At 46.0% G+C, this 23,054-nt stretch overlaps 2 pseudogenes; one reads left to right on the top strand and one right to left on the bottom strand.

Annotated features, from left to right (window-relative positions):
• The first annotated feature begins 1,482 nt into the window (after window positions 1–1,482).
• Window positions 1,483–1,580, top strand: LOC147982069 (small nucleolar RNA Z247; annotated as a pseudogene).
• Window positions 1,581–15,700: 14,120 nt separating this feature from the next.
• LOC147982068 (polyubiquitin-like) lies at window positions 15,701–22,427 on the bottom strand (annotated as a pseudogene).
• Window positions 22,428–23,054: the final 627 nt, after the last annotated feature.

The raw sequence follows: 23,054 nt of genomic DNA, 5'->3' as shown, positions 1-23,054 counted from the left end.
TTCCGGTACTCGGGAAACTCAAAAATTCCAGTAGTGATTAGTTGAACAGAACGAGAGCGACTGTCCAGCTTTTATTTACACTTGCAACAGGTAACGTGGTAGAGGCACCAAGCAAAATTTAGTCACAAAGGTTGACCAATGCATACATATAACGATCTAAGGCCATCTCAGTTTATTTTTCTATTATTCCTTTATGTTCATAAAAGTAGAAATTTCAAAATAAAGTATCTGAGTCAGTTAGATGCCGTATATATAACAAGAATTCAGGCCTGGTTCTTAGATTTTGGGGGGCCGGGGCAAAATGCGGGCCCCTTAAAATTATAATATTTTTATATACAAAATTAGTGAAGATGGTATCAAAAGAAAAACAGACACATACCTTCTCGGAAATCGCGTTGCGTAGGTGGCTTGTGGGCAATGCGGTACCCTTTCGGTGACTCGCTCCTCAGAGTGCTTGTGCTAGAGCCGGTGATGAGGTGTATCCGCCTAGGGCACACATGAGATCACACGTTGGTCACAGACAACTAGACAAGGGGCGACACATAGGAGATCAAGCCAAATTTCCTTTATCTCAATTATTAGGTATTTCTCATTCCTATTTAATATACTCCAAATTGCAATATGGTTTAACCTGCAAAAAGGGATCAGCACCGCTGCAAACGATAAGCTTATTCTATCTTTCCAAAATAAACCTATTAATTTGAGATAGATGAATGCGCTTCCTGCGTGTTGGAATACTTGTAATCCTGTACGTGTAGGGCAAGGACTTGTTGTATTTACGTATTGTAATTATGTACGTCAGGTTGGATCGATATGGCTTCGTCTCTGTATAGTTTCTTACGAGCCAAGTCAATCTAAACCAACGTACGCCTCCTGTACTCCTGATCGTCCATATATACACGTACGAGTCCCTGCTGGCCGATACAGCAAACTCTTTCACCCAGATTTACATGGTATACAGAGCCTAAAACCTCTTCCCGCACATCCCCAGCCATGGCGTCGTCTTCCTCCTCTAGTCTGCCTTCCAATCCCTTTAGCCAGCAAGTCACCGAGCGCCTCACCAGGGAAAATTTTCTTCTCTGGAAAGCCCAAGTTCTTCCCCAAATCAGAGGCGCTCGCCTATTTGGTTACATGGACGGCACCACCGTCGCACCCTCGGAATTCATCGAGGTCCAGAAGGCTGACAAGAGCGGCCTGGAGCAAGTAGCCAATCCCCTGTACGATCTATGGGTGTATCAAGATCAACAGGTGTTGGCGTATGTGATGGGATCTCTCTCACGGGAGGTCCTGGCGCAGGTCTCGGACATCACGTCCTCGGCTCCTCTTTGGAAGGCAATCACGGAGATGTACTCATCCCAATCCCGGGCGCGAGCAATCCAGCTCCGCGGCCAACTCTCCAACACAAAGAAGGGCGAGATGACGGCATCGGCCTACTTCATGAAGATGAAGGGGATTGCTGATGAGATGGCTGCAATTGGTAAGAAGATTGATGATGATGATTTAATCTCGCAGATTCTTTCTGGGCTCGACAGCGACTACAACCCGTTCGTGTCTGCAATCTCGGCCACAACTGCTCGAGGGGACCCCATCTCTCTCGGCGACCTGTACGGGCAGCTTCTGGCAGCTGAGAGTCGCCTCGAGGCCCAGGCTCCTGGCGGATATTATTCTGCCAACCTCGCTAACAAAGGAGGGCGTGGCCCCTCCAACAGCGGCAACCGCTGGAATAACGGGGGGAACAGCGGCTACGGTGGTCGCAGCGACTATGATGGTCGCGGGAGTAGCAACGGTGGTGGCTACCAGAACAAGCCGCCAAAACAAGGAGGAGGAGGCGGGGGCTACCAAGGAGGCAGCAGCTACCAAGGCGGTGGCGGCGGCTACCAAGGCGGCGGTGGCGACTACCAGGGCGGCGGCGGCGGCAATGCTTCTGAAGAGCAGTGCCAAATTTGTCGTCGCGAAGGTCACGAAGCTTACCGCTGCTGGAAGAGGCATGACAAACGTTTCCGCACACCACCGGCAACACCGAAGAAGATGGTGAATATGATGACAAACTCCTATGGTGTTGACACCAATTGGTACGTCGACACCGGAGCTACCGACCACATTACGGGTGAGCTAAGCAAGCTCACGGTCCATGATCGCTACCACGGCAACGAGTAAGTTCATGCAGCAAATGGAGCAGGTATGGAAATAGAACATATTGGTCAAACGCAAATTCATACCCATGATCGTCCTTTACATCTTAAGAATGTCCTACATGTTCCATCTGCAACAAAAAATCTTATTTCAGCTCACAAACTTGGTCATGACAATCTTACTTACATTGAGTTTTGGCTGAACGTAAGTTGAACAATTTTTTCAACCGTATTGGTATTTCTCATCATGTATCATGCCCCATGCTCATCAGCAAAATGGTTCAGCTGAACGTAAGCATCGTCATATAGTTGAAGTTGGTCTATCACTCCTTGCTCATGCATCCATGCCACTTAAATTCTGGGATGAAGCCTTTCTTACCGCTGTCTATCTTATTAATAGACTTCCTAGCAAGGTCATTAATTTCCAAACACCCATGGAGCGTCTTCTACATGAGAAACCCAATTATTCTTTCTTACGCATTTTTGGGTGTGCGGTATGGCCCAATCTTCGTCCCTACAATCAACACAAACTTCAATTTCGTTCCAAACAGTGTGTTTTTCTAGGCTATAGTGGCCTTCATAAAGGGTATAAGTGTCTCGATGTCACCACTGGTCGAGTTTATATATCCAGAGATGTTGTTTTTGATGAATCAATTTTTCCTTTTTCGAATCTTCATCCTAATGCCGGCGCACAACTTCGAGCAGAAATCCTTCTATTAACACAAAATCTCCTCAATCCATTCACTCCTTTAGATCATGGGAATAATGAGCGTAATGATCATTTGTCAATTTCCAATACTGTTGATGTTCACAGTTTCGAAAACAGTGCTTTTGGAGATGATTTTATGCAGGATGAAATAGCCACAGCAGATCAAGGCACGGCAAGCCAAGCGGACTCACCTGCCCGCACGGGATCCGGCGCTTCCCTGGATGGCAGCGAATCTGCCACGGGATCTGTACCTGGCACCCTGACGCGGCGGGAGCCCCTGGAAACTGCTCCTCGCGCCTCGTGCGGGTCGGCCCAGGAGCGAACGGCCCCCGCTTCGCCAGGTGGGCGCCCCCGAGTGGAGGACGCGGTCGATTCCGCGTGCGTTGCTGGTGACTCGCCAAGTGGCGGCCTATCAATGGAAGTGGGCCGCCCCGATTCACCCGTCGCGGCCCATGATGGGCCTGCGGATTCACGATCCGAGACGGATCGATCAGCCCCTGATGCTGCAGCGGGCGCCCGATCTTCTGCAATTTTTGTGCCACAGCCACGCCAACCTTCCCAGCCGCCTTCACAAGCACATACACGGTCAAAAAGTGGTATTTTTCACCCTAAAGAATATAAGGACGGCTGTATTCGTTGGGCTGGTTTCTGCAGTACAGGAGAACCTGACACTCTGCAAGAGGCTTTTGGTGATGCAAAGTGGAGAGAGGCTATGGATGCAGAATATCTTGCTCTCATGAGAAATGAGACATGGCATCTCGTTCCATTTCAGAGAGGACTTAACATTATTGACTGTAAGTAGGTATATAAAGTTAAGCGCAAACCTGATGGTACTGTTGACAGGTACAAAGCACGCTTAGTTGCTAAAGGCTTCAAGCAACGTTATGGCATTGACTACGAGCACACCTTTAGTCCTGTAGTGAAGGCAGCGACGATCAGGTTAATTCTGTCTGTTGCTGTGTCAAAAGGGTGGTGTATGAGACAATTGGATGTGCAGAATGCGTTCCTTCATGGTGTTCTGGAAGAGGAGGTCTATATGAGGCAACCACCAGGGTATGAGGATCCCAAGAAACCTGGTTTTCTGTGTAAGTTAGACAAAGCACTATATGGGTTGAAACAGGCACCACGTGCATGGTACTCTCGTCTATCCACCAAACTACAGTCACTTGGTTTTACTCCTTCAAAGGCAGATACCTCTCTATTTTTCTATAGCAGAAATGGAATAACTATATTTATGCTTATTTATGTTGATGATATTATTGTCACAAGCTCATGCTCAGAGGCAGTCGAAGCACTACTCCGTGATCTGCGTGGAGATTTCTCACTGAAGGATCTGGGAGACTTGCATTACTTCTTGGGAATAGAGGTAACATCAGTACACAATGGAATTATTTTGTCTCAAGGAAAATATATTGCAGACATAATAAAGAGAGCTGGCATGAAGGATTGTAAGCCGGTCACTACACCATTATCTACATCAGAGAAATTGTCCTTGGCACAAGGCGAGCTACTTGGGGGAGAAGATTCTACCAGGTACAGGAGCATAGTTGGTGCGCTGCAATATTTAACACTAACTAGACCTGATATATCATTCTCAGTAAATAAGGTGTGTCAGTTTTTGCATGCTCCCACTACGGTTCATTGGTAAGCAGTGAAGAGAATTATTCGGTATCTCAGATGTACATCTTCTGTTGGGCTAAAACTTGTGAAGTCAGATTCATCTCTTGTTAGTGCTTTTTCTGATGCTGATTGGGCAGACTGTCCTGATGACAGAAGGTCCACCGGAGGTTTTGCTATATTTTTTGGATGCAATCTTGTTTCATGGACTGCACGAAAGCAGCCCACAGTATCTAGATCTAGCATAGAAGCAGAATATAAGTCCCTTGCAAATGCAACAGCAGAGGTAATTCGGGTACAATCATTGCTAAAGGAACTTGGTATTTGCCAATCACGAGCAGCAACATTGTGGTGTGATAATCTTGGTGCCACTTATCTGTCAGCAAATCCTGTGTTTCATGCTAGAACTAAACATATTGAAGTGGACTATCACTTTGTCAGAGAAAGAGTAGCAAATAAGTTACTAAACATTCGGTTTATATCGACAGGAGATCAAGTTGCAGATGGGTTTACGAAGCCTTTGACAGTGAGGCAGCAAGAAGCTTTTGGCGCAATCTCAACTTAGATAAGTTGTGATTGAGAGGGGATGTTGGAATACTTGTAATCCTGTACGTGTAGGGCAAGGACTTGTTGTATTTACGTATTGTAATTATGTACGTCAGGTTGGATCGATATGGCTTCGTCTCTGTATAGTTTCTTACGAGCCAAGTCAATCTAAACCAACGTACGCCTCCTGTACTCCTGATCGTCCATATATACACGTACGAGTCCCTGCTGGCCGATACAGCAAACTCTTTCACCCAGATTTACACTGCGCAGCCTGAGTAATGTCGCCCATCACCAATTAACTTTAAGAAAAGAAGAAAACGTTTCGGTCGTCTTCTTCATGAAGACACCACGAACAGCTTTTCTAATGACGTCTCAGGACGGTGGTTGGGATCGAGGTGCTCCAGGCTCGCACACACCTGGCCTGAGCACCCCCCCCCCCCCCCCCCCCCCTCCTCCTCCGTATCCATCTAGTAATAGATATGATGGTCCATGGTGCGTTCTCTTCGATGAAGAGTTAATTTCTTCCGCAGGGAAAGTGATGAACAGTATAATTCTGTATATCTATCTATCAGTATAATCCTTCATCACAATGACAGTACGCTCTAGAGATCGATCACATGCGACACGTCGCCAATATGAATAAGACTAGTAGACAAAACAAAACAGCTCCCGGCGTACCTTGATGTCAGACTCTCGTTGCTTTCTGCGGGGCGGAGGGAGATCGGAAATGTGGAGGAAGAGGGGTTAGGGTTTTGCCCATAGATCGGACGATGGCATTTTTATTTATGGGCTGAGGAATGGGAGCAGACCGTGGACTACTCTCCTATCTGCCAGGTTTCGTACAACCACGCTGCAGTGGCCCGGCCCATTTAGGGATTTTGTAGTATTTTCCTTCGGTTTTATACGGGCAGCGGTTTGTCTGTACCTGTGCCAGTCGGTGCTAAGCTGATTTTCTAAAAACATTTAGAGAAAAAACAAATAATCAAATACTCTCACATTTAACCTTGTCGATTTAAAAAAAGGGCCGTGCTACGCGCCGACCGGTGGATCTATTTAAAAGATCCGCCTCCTCCTCAGTCGTTGGATTAAGGCACAAATAGCCGTCTGATCTCCCAACTAAGGTTCGTCTGAAATTGCAACAAAGCAGATGTTGCACAACTCACTCTGCAATAATTCTTTGTTGCAAAACCACCGACTTTTGCCCTTTCTATTTTTATTTTTTAACTTTTTTTCCAACATAGATAATGTTGCGGGAGGACTTTTGAAATAGTGGTGGTGTTGCAGAATTATCTTTTTCGTCTTCACCTTTTTTGTAACATAGATGATATTGCAGGAGGACTTTCGCAACATGAATAATGCTGCACAAAACATTTCACTAAAAAGATGATGTCGTCAGCGGTGCGAATCAAGAAATTTATGCAACAATGATGATGTTGCGGGCCACCTTTTGCAACAAAGCCTTTATTGCGAAAAGTTTAAAATAGCATTGTCAGTCGGAGTGATGACAGATGACGAGAGGGGAGTCTGGAGCAGCGCAACTAGGCTGATGGTGGCCGGAGTGGAGCTCGGGCGTGCACGCTGGAGCATCAGCCATGGGTGCAAGTGTAAGGCGGAGAGTACATAAAGATATGTGTTGGATGTAGCAGGCGGCGGACGCATTGCGTGTGATCTGCTGGCAGAATCACAGCGTTTAGCTTTAAGAAATGATTGGATACTTCATGAAATGTTCACGAGATTCAAAAATAAGCATGTAATTGCCTAAAATGTTCATAAACTTAAAAGATGTCAATGATTCTAAAAAATTCAACTTTTTCAGATTTTTTTTCCTAAAACTAAAACTGCTTTTTATTTTTTACAAAAATTCATTAATTTGAATTTTTTTGATAGGAATTTGAAATTCTTCCCAATTTTCATAAATGTTCTAGAATTTTAAAAAAATTCAAGAACTTAAAAAATAGGGAATTACAAAATGTTCATGAATTTTAAAAGGAAAAAGGCAGGAACTGAAAAATTATAAATAATGGGGAAACTCATAAAAGGAAAAAATAGTAAAAAATAAAACCCAAGAAAAAACCACACTGGAAATAGGGGAAAAGAAAAAATGCCAATGCCCAGTTACATTTTTTTTGGGGGGGGGGGGGGGGGGGGGGGGGTTACGCGTTTGGTCGGCACCATGGATTGCATGCTTGATTTACCGCGAGAAATATGCATAGGAGGCCTATATGGGCCGACCAATATGCTCGAACCTTTTATTCTCTCACAGCTTCTTGAGCACTTAAGGGAAGTGTTGTGTGTCTGGTAGCTAAAGAGAAATGGTTATACAAAAACAATTGGATGCCTAAATTGCAAAAACAGAATAAAAATGGTGTACACTAAAAGATTGCTATTGTGAATAATAGAGGCGCAAAACTAATGCAGCATTTATCTATCTTCACATCATGGATTGCATGCTTGATTTACCGCGAGAAACTGGATGCAAGTGTTGGCTGAGCATCTCCACCAGATTCCAAAAACTTACATTAAGAGTGATTATTGGGACTCTCTCGATAATTTACTAGGGTTCACTGGTACACTATTGTAGCATGACACCAATGAACTCATTCCCAATACCCAACCTAACAAATGGGTCACAATTGTCAGTGAGCCATATTTTATTTTATTTTTACCTTTTCCTCTCTCTCTCTCTCTCTCTTGCATCTCTCTCCGATGATGCGGAGGAGACCAATGGAGAGCTGACAAGGCGTGGGTGTGGGGTGGCGGCGTGCAACGTGTGCAGAGGTGGGTGGCGTGCATCGATGAGGCGCACACCGTTGGGCTCTATTTGGTTGAAGACATCGATAATGTGACACTTCCAGAGATAAGAGATAGGGGAAAGCAGTGTGTATGGTCAACGGAGACATGTGGCAAATGGGGAAGAAGTACTGGTTACGACACATCGAAACTAGAGCAGGAGTGGGTTTTCATTGGTTGTGGGCTAGTGGTGTTGGAGGGCATACCCCTTTCTCAGTCTTCATGGAAAGGGAAGAAACTGTGTTCACCCGGTTGATAATACATGCATGTCAGGCGCCTCCGCCACTATTTGATTAATCTTTAATAATACGGTGCAGAGCAACCAAGCCCATACTCTCGGTTTGCAAATCTTTGTTGCAATACTTTCGACTGCAACATAGGCTCTGTTGTAGACCCCGCTATTAGATGTGTAACATGGTATGAAATTGTTTGCAAACTTCTCAAATTGGTGCTAGTTCTTCCTGTTGCAATAGCTGGGGGTGAGAGAGTCTTTAAATCAATGAACTATATAAAAAACAAGCTATAAGAAGCAAGATGGGGCAGAAATACTTGAATGATTATTTGGCCACATTCATTGAAAGGGAATATTTTTTTTTGGAATTAAGGATGAGGACACCTTCACTCATTTTCAAAGCATCAAGGATGTCAATGTCATCCTGTAATTGGTAAGGTTTCTTATCATTTGTATTTTCTATCCTCTATATATCTTACATTTTGCCAAGATATGTTGAACAAATTTTACTTCTTTATGTTGCATAGTACCAAGTTATGATCAATTTTTACCAATACAATATATTATGTGATATCTTTTATATAGTTTATTAGAACTAGTACAATATGCTACTATAATCGGTTTTACACACCAAAAGGAAGGCTATAGGATTCCAAAAAAAAGTTTTCAAATTTTGAATACACAGTCCTCGGTTCCTGGGCCCGCCCCTGGTCACCGGCGGTTTTGAAACATCGCCGGTGTTGCGGAGGCGCCAGTGTCACGGAGGTGTGGGTGCTTGGAGCTCGCCAGATTACAACTTCTCCATCGTTTCTGAAAAATAGCTGATGTGTAGAGATCCAGATCTGTGATCTTACCAAATTGTAACTTCAATGATGTTTCTAAAACATGGTCGATGTTGTGATGTTGTTTTGCAGAGGGTGGATGCGTAAAGTGAATTGCAACTTTGCTGATGTTTCTGAAACATGGCCAATGTTGCAAAGCTAGACGAGGGATGCAATGTGGGTTTGTTTGATCGCGGCTGATCTGACGGTGGAGGAGGCAGTGGATAACTAAAAGTTATCATCCGGCTGGCGCATGGCTCTTCCCGTATGAAAATGACAGTCATTGCTTGTTCTTGAAAAACAACTTGTTAAACAGTGAGAATCGAATTTTTCTTGCCAAAGGTGGATTTAATTGACTAGAAAACATGCAATCACGGTGTTAGGATTCTTGTTACTTCCACTCAATTTTGACTATGGCCTGTGGGTGCATAGATGAAAACATGGATAAACAAAGGAACTTCTCAATCAGACCCAAGGGCTCTTAATAGTTGTTTTTTTCTTACTGATATTTTTTTCCTTACTGATATATAACAGACAACTGCTGGAAATGAACAAGAGTGGAGCGATACTAGAATAATGATAAGGCATAGCCCTACTGGAAGTTAGACTGCACCAATATAAAACTGGTGGTTGTTATGGCAGGCCTTGCATCTCAGCAACCACATTGGCAGAGCACCAAATCAAGGGTAGACTCCGTCTTAGGGGCTGTTTGGTTGCCACCCTGAGCTCGATTGCCTGGCCGGAGCCCTTGCCTGTAACCTGCCTGAGGTCTGTTTGGTTGGTGTCCTGACAGTTTAGCCTGAGAATTATTGCCTGTGCAAAGTTGCTTATCTCAGGCCTATGAAATTGGACGCCTGAGCACCTACAATAAAATACTACTTTGAATGCAACTTAGGCCACTTGACAAGCCAAACACTGCTTGTACACCGTACATGTTCAAGCGTGGTTTTAGGTTATCAAGCAAACACTGCCTGTATAGGAGATGTGCCTGATCAGTCGATTTATGATACAACGTCAGGCCACACTTAGGCATGAGAAAAACTCAGGCATGCTCCTCAGGGTTGCAACCAAACAGCCCCTTAATGTCGTAGTCCGCCATGGTGCTGTTACCATGCAGGTTCTCCCCATTAAATTGTACTGTTGTATCGGGCAAGTGCCATCCTTCTCGTAGATCTTCACCTTGATACTATCCATAGTGTCCGAATTTGCAACCCCATCAAGAGTGAGGATCTTCCCATCCTGCTTGGTGATGAAGATGCGCATCATACTCGCGGGTACTCGCGGACTACGCGGCCGGAGGACAAGGAGGAGGGTGGAGTCCTTGCAGATGTAGTGGTCAGCCAAGGTGAGGTCTCCGTCGTCTAGCCGTTTTTGGCGAAGATGAGGCACTGCCGGCCCTTGGGAAAACAATCCATGCACTCAATCTTGGCCTTGACGATGCCGCTGGTGTCGAAGCTATCGACCTCGACGGCCATCTTCGCCACAAATATCTACATCTTCTCTTGAAGGTCGATCGTGGATCCATGCTCTATGTCATAGTCGGCTAGCGTGCAAGTCTCATCTAGATGAGCCCCGTCAAAGACAAGGCAGTATTGCTCCCTGTATCTTGGCCTTGACGTTGTGCAAGGTGTCTGATGCGTGCACCCTGAGGCGGCTCGTCCTATGGGTCGGGTTCTTGACATAGATGTGCATCCTGAAAGAAAGGCAAACCAAACACAACCAATTAAATTTTGGACACGTTTCTATTCGAAGCATTGTGCAGAGCAATGATACTAAATAATCAACCATTCCAAGAAGCACATGGTTGAAGCAAGAGCCCACTCCAGTGACTCGTAGTATAGGCAAGAGAAAACAGCTTCTGGCGTACCTTTCTACGGGGTGGAGCGAGATCGGAAGCTTAGAAGAATAGGGGTTAGGGCTTTGGCGATAGATCTGTCAGATAGCATTTTACTCCCTCCTTTCCATAATATAAGAACGTTTTTGACACTTTGACACTTAGTGTAAAAAACGCTTTTATATTATTTACAGATAGACCCACACCGCGTGGGACTGCTCCTCCTCCTCCTATCTGACTTTTTTTAGAGGGGTCCTCTTCCTATCTTTTTTTATTTTGCGGCAAATGACTACTAGTTCTACTTGGAGGACGGATGGATGCGAAATGTGCCCAACCGCGAACGCCGAAATTTAAGCCTGCTGCTTTCCTTCCTCTCGTCTCGCAACAAAAAAAAGGGCCAGGCCCAGGCAGGTTAATTTGTTGACGATATGATCTTTCACCAGTTTTTTTTAACAATATCTTTCAGCAGTTTTTGAGTCCTCCTGAGTCGTACGAGCTTTTGTACCCGTAGGCTAGGGTAAAACAGAAAAGTACCAATCGATCTACCGGGATCGACATCGATCGATGCCTTCGTCCTCGGTTCGCAATCACCTACCGGCCATTACCGCCGCCGCCGCCAGCTCCGGCCACCTCTCGCCGTGGACGACCCTGCACGGGGATCTGGTGTGCCTCGTCGGATGGCGGGTGCTCGCCGGGGACCTGCTCGACTACGTCCGCCTTCGTGCCGTCTGCCGGTACTGGCGGTCCAGTGCCGTCTGCCCGCGTGGCCGCGCAATAGTCGATCCACGGTTTCACCCGCGCCGTTGGATGATGCTGCCCGAGGGGCACGGGCTCCATCCCCGTGAAGACGGCAAGAAACGTTTCTTCAACCTGTCGAGTGGAGTTTTTGTCCGCCCTCGGCTCCCTCTTCTCAGAGACCACATCGTCCTCTGCTCAGCAGATGGCCTGCTCCTCCTCGTGCGGCCGCGGCAATACACCCAGGGCAATCGGCTGTGCCTCCTCCACCCCTTCACCGGCGACGTTGTGGAGCTCCCGGAAAACCTACCTCTGCCGGCGGACATAACTCTCCCAGCAAACTTGCGAGCACACTTACCAATCAATATGTTTGCCGCTGTGTGCACGAGTCCGGATGGAGTCCTCGGGGTCATGGTCGCGTTTCAGAATACACCCTTCGTACTCTTTGCTAGTACAAGACGTGGGGTGGAGTTTATCTGCCTTACACTTCTACCCACATGCAAGCCCATTATCATTCAAAGGATAACTTTACATGTTGCAGGAGCAGATATCTGTGGTTGGCTGGGAACTAAATATTCTTCAGTTCGACCCACCTTGGCAAGAGAATTCAACGATATCGGGTTTAGCTTCGTCCTCTTTCTTGTCGCCCAAGTTAGTTGCCACATGTCCGGCGGATAAGTTCCAATCGCCCGAGCTTGTATATTGCGACTATGAGATCCTGGTGGTTGGCTATAGAGAAGGTGGAGAGATTCTCATTTACAGATTAGCAGATCTTGCCCAAGGAAAGTTTGTCCCAGTAAAAAGCATCGGTGGAAATGCTCTTTTGATTGATACTAAAAGGAACCTGACTTTTAGTTTCTCAGCGGTGCCTATCATCACGGGTGATATCATTGTGCTTGCGAATCCTCCCCTTGCTAAATATATTTTGCAATATGACCTCAGCAGCAATACCTGGTCATCAAGAGTTAGGGGATGTGCAAAACATGGTTGTAGCATGGAGTGCTGTACTTGTAGCCTCATTGACCATATGTGTAATACATGTCGCTGTGTTTCTAAGTGGTGAGCTACTTGTTGCACCCGCCCAAACATACTTAGTTCAGACAACTTAGTTGGCATGTTAATGATTCCCCTCCTTTATATGCATGCAGGAATAAAGGTGGTGGAATAATCGATCCGGCCAGGTGGAACAATAATCATTTCATTGCCAACAATATTGGATGGCATATCTAGTCTAGGTGTAGCATGGGTGGCAATATGCATGGAGCAAGTTAAATTTGAACTGTAATACTTTGGTTCTTCTTATATATACGCATGTGTTCCTTGGTTCATTTTAGTACTTCGGCTGATGATCCAACATACGCTCGACCTTGATACCTGATAAATTGTTTTTTTAATTATGTTGTTACTAGTATATGAGTAAATAGCATAAAGCTACTATTTTACGGGCTAGGGTTTCAAAAAGACTACCAAATTTTTTGTTTTCGCTGATAACTACCAAGTCAGGGGTCGGCTGTTTCAAAAAGCCCAAATCGTCGAGACTTCATCAGTTGATCACGATTATGACAGGTTGGGCCCGCACCTAAACAAAACGTTAGTTTCATCTTAGTTTGACCATTAACTTACTTGTGGGGCCCACATGTAAGTTTCATCTTCCCCTTCTCTTTCTTCTTCCTCTTTATCTCTTCTCTTCCCTCCTGTCGGGTGGTAGGTGCGACATATGCCAACGGGTGGCTTATCATTGTGGGAGCCAGTAAGACATCGCCGGTGCCTGGAAACGGGATGAGGCGAAGACATGCACGCCGGCGGATCTTACCCAGCTTCGGGGCTCTCCGTGGAGATAACACCCCTACTGCTGCTCTGCGGGGTCTCCGCATGATCACTCAATGGACAAGTAGCTACACAATGCTCCTTGAGCTGTTCGGGTGGGAGGAGGAAGAAGGGCACGGCTAGCTTGCTTCTTTTCCTCGTATGGTGTCTAAAACTAGCTTGGGGGTCGAACACTTTGCATGGGTGCACCGGGGGGTTTATATAGGCCTACCCCTCGGGGGTACAATGATAATCCGACTGGGCGCGGGGCCCAGCCGTCTGTGACTGTGCTCGCCGGCTTCTGCGCCGGCCGCTGGGGCCCGCCGACTGGTGGGTCCCGCCAGCTGCCGGCTCCTTGGTCGACAGGCCGGCCCCACTAGTCAGGGCCTGGTCGGTGGCTGGTTACTGTTGCTCTATCTTGATGACATGGGCTTTGTCGTGGTAGGCGTGGCTACAGTACCACCGCCTGGCGGGCGATTACTGTAGCATCACCTCGTCTTGTCTCCTTAATGGGGTGTCTCCTTCGAGGAAGATGGCAAGCCGGCTGCGGGGAGCCGGCTTTCTCTTTGGCCGACTGGGGGAGGTGTGGCCGCCTTCGAGTGTCTCTCTGCCCGAAGGGACCCACCGCCCGTGGATCGCGCTGGTAGTCCGTCGTGGATGGCGTCAGGATCGGCATGGCAACAGTGTTGCGCCGGGCGGGTCACGGTCACCCGTACGGCGCACTGTGCCGGTCATGCTCCGGGATTCGGGGGTGGCAGGTCTCACTGTAGCCACGCCCCGCCTCGTCGCCGCTAGGTAGATGCAAACTTCGAGGGTACGGTCTTGACCTCTTTATGGGAGCCGGCTTCTTGAAGTCGGCCTTCTCGCGGCCGGCTTCGTGAAGTCGGCCCTCCCATGGCTTTCTTCATAAGGGCTAAAGTCGGGCCTCCTTCCGAAAGCCGGCCTAGGTGACAGCCGGCTAGGGGAAGGCGGCCCCGTGTCTTGGGTTCTCGAGAGCCGGACGGGCTCATAATTTTTTCAGAAGGGCCGGGGGAAGCCGGCTAGGCTACCTGTGGCTATTTACTCCGACACCTCCTTTGTGCCTCCCGTGCCGGCCCTCTCCCCTCCTGAACCGACGACCCTCCTCCCTCCCAAGCCGGTGACCCTCCCCCCATCCCAAGCCAGCGACGACCCTCCCTCTCCTCCGACGACCCTCCCTCTCCTCCCCAGCGTCCCGACGGTCGTGGTAGGTGCTCGCCGGAGCTCCTGGTGGCGACGAGGCTGGCCTCATCCGGGGCGACAGGAGGTGCGCACTCCAGCAACGGTGCAGGCCGTCCGCGTCGAGCTTGAGGAGCTCGCGGCAGGTGATGGTTGCGGCCGCAGGTGAGGCACGGTGTGGCGGCAGGCGAGTCGTGAGTCATGGCGTGGCTGCAGGCGAAGCACGGCGTGCCGGCAGGGGAGTCATGGTGTGGCGACGGCCGCAGGCGATGCCCGGCGTGGATCCGGCCGCTGCGGGGCAGCTCGCTGGCCTCAGGTGGTGCACGGCGTGGATTCCACCACTACGGGCGCGGATCGCCTGCCGGAGGAGGCAGCGCTACCCTGCCGAGCGGGATCGAGCTCCTTGCTACCGCGGGGACCCGATTTCTTTTTCAGAAAACTCATAGGGACCTGATTGCTTTTTTAGAAAACTTATAGGGACCCAATTGCTTTTTAAAAAACTTGCATGTGGAACCCACATGTAAGTTAATGATCAAACAAAGCAAACTGTGATTTGATTAGACTGAATTAAATTTAAGGCGTTTGAATGATACAGCAGCAGCGGGCGGGCGGGCGACTATATGAGAGCAACTCACGGTCAACGTATAGTGGGCGGGCGGGCGACTATATTCTGTTTCTTTCCAATATAGTGGAGTACTAACAAAACCCATGTTTCAGTCTGCCAAGACAGTTATACGTGCATCCACATTTGGATTATAAGTAAACAGGAAGTACAATACCGTACAAAACTAGTATTAAATACCCGAAGTAGTTACTTCCTCTGATCCATATTACTCATACTAAATTTTTCTAGATACGGATGTCTAACACTAAGACGTGTCTAGACAAATAAAAAAACTTCATATTATTGTGTTATTAGAGATATTTACAAGACTTAACTCCAACTCCGATATATAATTCAATTTGAAACAAGATGTGATAATAAATCTCCTATATAGAAAACATGCAATCAGGGTGTTAGGATTCTTTGTTACTTCAACTTAATTTTGAGTTGGGGGCATATAGATGAAAATTGGATAAACGCTGAAACTTCTCAATCCAAGGGCTCTTAATAGTAGGTTTTTCTTTTCTTTTTGCTTGATAGATAAAAAGAACTACTCGGCATAGATAGTTTTACTGATAACACACAACTGCTGGAAAATGAACAAGAGTGGAGCCCTACTGGAAGTTAGACTGCACCAAAATAAAACGAGTGGTTGGAATGGTAGGCCTTGCATCTCAGCAACCACATTGGCAGGGCAGCAAATAAAGGGTATCCTCCCCGGTTATGCCGTAGTCCGCCATGGTGCGGTCGCCCCGCAGCCTCTCCCCGTCGAACAAGAGGTTCTGTTGTATTGGGCTAGTGCCATCCTTCTTGTAGATCTTCACCTTGATACTATCGACAGTCCGAGCTTGCAACCCCATCAAGGGTCAGGGTCTTCCCATTTTTACTCACGAAGATGCGCATCATACCCATACCTTCTCGCGGACTACATGGCTGGAGGACGAGAAGGAGGGTGGAGTCCTTCCAGACGTTGTACTCAGCCAAGGTGAGGTTGTCGTCCTCCAGCCGTTTGTTGGCGAAGATGAGGCACTGCTGGCCCTTGGGGAAGCCTTTCATGTACTCGATCTTGGCCTTGACGCTGTCAATGGTGTCGTGGCTGTCGACCTCAAGGGCCATGGTCCTAGCAGCCGGCATCTCCGTCACGAATATCTGCATCTTCTCTTGGAGGTCGATCGTGGATCCATGCTCGATTTCATAGTCGGCTAGCGTGCAACTGTCCTCTAGTTGGGTCCCGTCAAAAACGAGGCGGTATTGCTCTTGTATCTTCGCCTTGACGCTATACAAGGTGTCTGATTTATGGACCCTGAGGCGGATCGTCCTGCCGGTCGGATTCTTGACATAGATGTGCATCCTGAATGAAAGGCAAACAAAACAAAACCAATTAGTTTTTAGACACTTTTCTATTTGAAGCGTTGTGCAGAACAATAAAAAAAACTCGTCAACAATTCCAACAAGCTTTTTTTGTACATCACTTAGTGTTTAGACGGTTTTCTATTTGAAGCGTTGTGCAACGATAATAGAAAATCGTCTACAATTCCAACAAGCACTAATAAGAATATCATGGTTCACTTAGGTGTGTGCATACACTGAAGAGATAAGCTGTGAGTTAACTGACACTTATTTACCCCGCAAAGAAAACTAATACTTTTTCTACTGGAATAACAGAACGGCGAATGCCAAATCAGCCAAGAAGACTAACACGTTACATAAGCTAAGTTAGCGCAATCTTCGGAATTGCTACAATGTATGCCATGTTTATTTATCAGAAAAGGAGAGCATGCAGCAGATGGATCGACCAGCTTTTATTTACACTTCCAACAGGTAACGTCTTAGAAGCAACATAAAAAATCCTTCTAGTCACAGAGGTTGACCAATTCAAACATATAATGATCTGGACTAGCTCTATTTATCATACTATTATTCATTATTTACATTTAAAATGATAATTTTTACAAAAATAAATTATCTAACTTCCGCATGTTCCATTTTCAGTATAAGAAGAATTATTCCTGTCTTTAAAGGGTTTCATCCGAAGGAATAAACGATGAAGAATACTACTCCTTAGAACTAAGGGATCATATATATGTACTACTACATGATGAGATGAGCAACGCACCTTGAAGTATCAAAATCCTTGCCTATCTATAAATCCCAGTCCAATGTAAATATATAACCCCACATCGTCACAAATTCACCATGACAGTACGACACACTCCAGTGACTAGTGATATATGCAAGAGAAAAGAGCTCCACACCCTAGTGATATAGGCAACAGAAAAGAGCTCCCGGGGTACCTTGAAGTCGACTCTCGCTGCTTCCTGCGTGGCGGAGGGAGATCGGAAATGTGGAGGAAGTGCGGTTAGGGTTTGGGCGATAGATCGGTACATGGCGTTCTCATTTATAGGCTGAGGATCGGGAGCAGACCTTCCACTTCCGAGGCCCATTCTGTAGATGCACCCACAGTGTGAGCCGGCCCATTAGTGATTTTATATAGTTTTTTTCCTTCCTTTCGTTTTTTACGGGGAACCGATAGCTGTTTCTTTGTTCCTATGGAATTATTTTGAAGTTTAAAGTATGCTAACAAATTTGAAATTTTCTTCACAATTTTAATAAATGTTCCAGAATTTCTACAAATGTTCGCGCACTTAAAAAATATTCATGAATTACAAAATTTCCATGAACGAAAAAAGATAGAGACCAACATAAAAGCGAAACGCAGAGAAGGAAAAGCGGGTAAGTAGTAAAACAAAAAACCAGGAAAAACACAGAGGAAACTGGAAAGATAATCATCAAAGCCCATGTTGGACAGGCTAAATTATGATGCATGGGTACGCGTTTGCTGGACACCACGGTAACTAGATTCCACTCCTTCAGGAGACCCCAAAACTCACTCTGAGTACATGCTTCATGTGACCGGCCTACATGGACTGACTAAGAGCATGGTTAATAATACAGCCAACGATCGGCTATAAGAAGTTGTCATGTCATCTACAGCCAACCTCTTAGCCGGCATGTACAATAGTAAGTTCTAAATATGTACTAGTTTATCAATACTTGGGCCACCTAACATCCTCATAAAGCGTTTTGGGTCTCGTGTTGTAGCCGACTACTAACCAAGAGCCCGCTTCTTTTCTCTCTTCTCCAACTAAGCAAAGATATATTATTCTATTCCTTATTAGCCTGCTTATGTCATCCTATTGTACTTGCTCTAACCTTGTATTCTCTCGCCGCTTCTCGGGCGCCGGAGCAAAGCATTGTGCAATTGCTAGCTCAAGAAACATGGTTATACAAACTTTACTATCAGCTTTTTGCTAGATTTCAAATATGTTATTTGTGAAAAATCATGATTTTAGAAATATTCATGAACTTTGAAAAATATTCGTGAATTTATAGAAGTTAATATATTTTATGAAGGTCGTGAATTTTAAAAATGTTCCTGAATCTTCAGAAAGATGCCAGGTACTTTTCTTTTAGAAAATAGACGCTTTATTACCCCGTCCCTTAAAAAACATTTTATTTAATGAAAGTTTCATTACCCTTGCATTTGCATGGAAGATGTGTATAGCCATTTTATTATACAGAAGACGGACGTTGTGACTGTGAGGGTTGGCCGCTCCAACAGATCCACAATAACCAACCTGACACATATGACCCATTTGTCAATCGGTCAATTATGGTGCATGCAATGGTGCTTCAGTGGTGGTGGCAGCTCTCCGGTGGGTGTCCGACGGTGGTGATCAGGCGGGGGGCCAACGACAACGGCAACTCTCTGGTGGTGCAGTTCTCCGGCGGCGTTCTGTGCTGGTAACGGTCATTTATGTTGGTGCACTGAAGTGGCGGTATTGTGGATTGAATTGGGAGAGGGTCAACTCACCCTCCAAATAGGGGAAGATGGAGGGGGAACGCTAATGTAGGATTAATCATATGCAGGCCACGAAACATGCTGCAGAGCATGGTCCAGAATATGTTTTTACTCAGCTAGTTTGAGTCGGGCCATAGATTCCAGGGGGGGAATTTCGATGCAAGCAACTAAACGCGTCCTATATGATTCTTCATATTTTGTTACAGAGATATTGATCAGACTTGATTCCAACTATGATTTACAATGCCAATTCCAGCTTTATGTGACCAATGTGTGGTTCACACGATGTGATAATATCTTCTATCCAAAAGAACATGCAATTATTGTGTTATGATTATCGATATTAAGATGGCACAGATAAAAAAGATGTATAATTAACCACGTAAATTGATCGCACTGTGTACGTGGAAAGGAGAAAAAGGAGACTGTTCTTGGTGAAGCTACATAAAACCCGCATTTCTTAATCAGTTTCTTGAGAGCTCTTTTACGGTACCGGGTAATGAATACGGGCCCTCCATTCTGGAAGATCCAACGGCCCAGAGAGATATATACTGTTGGAATTGGTTTAGCAATATAAAGACTGCACTGCTTGATCAACGTAAGCGGTATATGTGATTTGAGGGCAACTCGGGAAGATTTTTAAGTTTCACCTCGTCAGATTGAGGTGCCCCACACATTCTCCCTCGGCGAGCCGATCTCTCGTCCCTTCCTCGGCCAGCCTGTGCTCGTGGATTAGGCGCTCGGCGGCATGGCGCAGGTCTCGGCAGTCGGCACCCGACGTCTCCTGCCTACACAGGATGTGAGGGCAGAATGGCGCAGCTTCTCTCATTCGGCAGGCCGGATGTGAGGTACCCTCATCTCACAGGTGACAGGCGCTGACGGATAATTTAGTGTTCACCTTTGTAGAGAGTTGGGTCCAATGCAAATTCAGGTTTTAAGCTGCACTACTTGGTTCAGGCTGTTGGCAATTTCAGTGATGGGTTTGTTATTTCCTAGCAGCAGCAGCTAGCCCCTTGGAAGAAAGTTTTTGTCATCACTCAGTTTCTACGATGCAGCCAAATATGGATAACTGAACTTCTAATCCGTAACAAGGCGGCGGACGTTCGAGGCCTGTTGGAAGGTTACGGATTTGTGAGGCTACAAGAGGAGCATGCAGACAGCTAGATATGGATGGAGTGAACTAGCACGGCGGCGATGAGGGGGAGTTAGATGGCCGGGGCGTGCAATATGGGAGACGGCACGTCTGGATTGAGTCGGCGGCGTTTTCTCTCGACAGTCGATAGCCATGACAGATTCCAGATACAAACTAATAAGAGTTTGGTTTTCTTTTAATGTGAAAAATTAGAGGTCTAAAATACCCTCAAGAATTGAACGGTGAGATTAGGTATATACTGCTCCCTTTTCCGTAGCAGTATAGGGTACCATAAAAAAGCTCTTCTTGGAATGGTTGATTATTTATTATCATTGTTCCGCACAGCGCTTCAAATAGAAAAAGTGTCTAAAAATTAATTGGTCGTGGTTTGCCTTTCATTCAGGATGCATATCTATGTCAAGAACCCGATCGGCAGGGCGATCCGCCTCAGGGTCCATGCATCAGACACCTTGTATAGCGTCAAGGCAAAGATACAGGAGCAATACCACCTCGTCTTTGACGGGGCACAACTAGAGGACAACCGCACGCTAGCCGACTATGAAATCGAACATGAATCTACGAGATTGACCTCCAAGAGAAGATGCAGATATTTGTGACAGAGATGCCGGCTGGCAGGACCATGCCCCTCGAGGTTGATAGCCTTGACACTGTCGACAGCCTCAAGGCCAAGATCGAGTACATGGATGGTTTTCCCAAGGGCCAGCAATGCCTCATCTTCGCCAATAATCGTCTAAACGACGACGACCTCACCTTGGCTGACCACTACATCTCGAAGGACTCCACCCTCCTTCTAGTCCTCCAGCCGCTTAGTCCGCGAGTAGGTGCTATGATGCGCATCTTCGTCACCAAGCAGGGTGGGAAGACCCTCACCCTGGGGTTCCAAGCTCAGACACTACGGATAGTATCAAGGTGAAGATCTACGAGAAGGATGGCACTCGCCCGATACAGCAGTACCTCCTCTTTAACGGGAAGAACCTGCATGGTAACAGCACCATGGCGGACCACGGCATTAAGACGGAGTCTACCCTTGATTTGATGCTCTGCCAATGTGGTTGCTAAGATGCAAGGCTTGCCATAACAGCCACCAGTTTTATATTGGTGCACTCTAACTTCCAGTAGGGCTGTGCCTTACCATTATTCCAGTATCGCTCCACTCTTGTTCATTTCCAGCAGTTGTGTGCTATAATACTCCTATATCAGTAAAACTATCTGTGCCTCGAGTAGTTCTTTTTATCTATCAAAGCAAGAAAAAAAACCAACTATTAAGAGCCCATGGGTCTGATTGAGAAGTTCCTTTGTTTATCCATGTTTGCATCTATGCTCCCACAGTCAAAATTGAGTGGAAGTAACATGAATCCTAACACCGTCACTGCATGTTTTCTAGATAGAGGATTATCTATCACAATCTTGTTCCAAATTGGACTGGAAATCAGAGTTGGAGCCAAGTCTTGTCAATATCTCTCGTAGCAAAATATGAAGATATATGTTCCAAATTAGAAGTTTTTTTTTACTAAAGACAATCAATCAGAAGAATATAACTATTTGAGTATTCAATAATAGTTTTTCTACAGTGTTGTACTTCCTGTCTTGGCAACTGAAAAATAGATATATATCTCTTTGGGCCGTTGGATCTTCGAGAATGGAGGGCCCGTATTCATTACCCGGTACCGTAAAAGAGCTCTTTCTTGAGGAACGAACCAAGAGAGACCCAAAGACTCTTAATAGTAGTTTTTTTTTCTTGATAGATATCAAGAACTACTACAATACTAAATGTCAGTTTTATTAATAACACACAACTACGGAAAGAAGGAACAAAAGTGAAGCAATACTAAGGTATTAGAACGATGAAAGCACAAGCACCACTACTGGAAGTCAAAAGTAAAACTGGTTGTTGAACAGCAGGCCGTGCATCTCAGCAACCACAGAGGCACATCACCAAATGAAGAGTAGCCTCCCTCTGAATGTTGTAGTCAGCCAGGGTGCGCCCATTCTCCAGATGCTTTCCAGCAAAGATGATGCGTTGTTGTCTCGGGCGAGTGCCATCCTTCTCGTAAATCTTCATCTTGAGACTGTCAATAGTGTCCAAGCTCCCGACCCCATCAAGGGTGTGGGTCGTCTCCCCATCTAGCGCCTTCACATAGATATGCATTATCGTAACTCTTGGAGTACACGGCTGGAGGACGAGAAGGAGGGTGGACTCCTTCGAGATGTTATGGTCGGCCAAGGTGCGGTTTCGTCCTGCAGCTGCTTGCCAGCGAATATGAGGCGCTGCTTACTCAATCTTGGTTTCCACGTTGTCGATGGTGTCTAGGCTTTCAACCTCGAGGGCGATAGTCCTGCCAAACAACGTCTCTGTCACGTAGATTTGCATCTTCTTCTGGAGGTCGAGTATGCATTCGTGCCCGATGCCGTAATCGGCCAGTGTGAGGTTGTCATCTAGCTGCACCCCACCGAAAAAGAGGAGGTATTGTTCTTGGATCTTCCGTATAGGGTGTCTGATGGGTGGACCCAGGGGCGGATCCAAGACAAAAATGTCCCGGTGTCCATGTGTATATCACATACTTTTGGTCTTTTGAAGGTCAACCAATGTTATATGTAAATGTAACGTATACTAAAAAAATAATCTTTCTTTTTTGCAAAAAGGCATAAGGGCATGGCACTAAAATTGAAATACTCCACGTAATGAAGTGGTATACTTTTTTTTTTGCGGGTAGTGAAGTGTTATACTTGAAATACTACTCCCTCTGTCCCATAATATAAAAGTGTTTTTGACATTACACTAGTGTTAAAAACGCTCTTATATTATGTGACGGAGAGAGTAGTCGATTAGGAAAGGTGGACATCAAATTACAAAAAAATCCAAACTATGAAAACAAATATCATGATCATATAGAGCTAAATTATTTATAGAAAAAATAAACTAATCAAGTATATTGATTGAGTTACGGAGGAAGCAAGAATTAAGAAGGAAAAACCCAAATTATAGAGACACGCATAATAGGGAGGTTGATGC

The sequence above is a fragment of the Triticum urartu genome, chromosome 3A, assembly GCF_056163025.1.
Source record: "Triticum urartu cultivar PI428250 chromosome 3A, HENAU_Tu73, whole genome shotgun sequence".
NCBI lineage: Eukaryota > Viridiplantae > Streptophyta > Magnoliopsida > Poales > Poaceae > Triticum > Triticum urartu.
The sequence above is the reverse complement of the archived record's forward strand: the minus strand, read 5'-3'. Positions and strand labels throughout refer to the sequence as shown.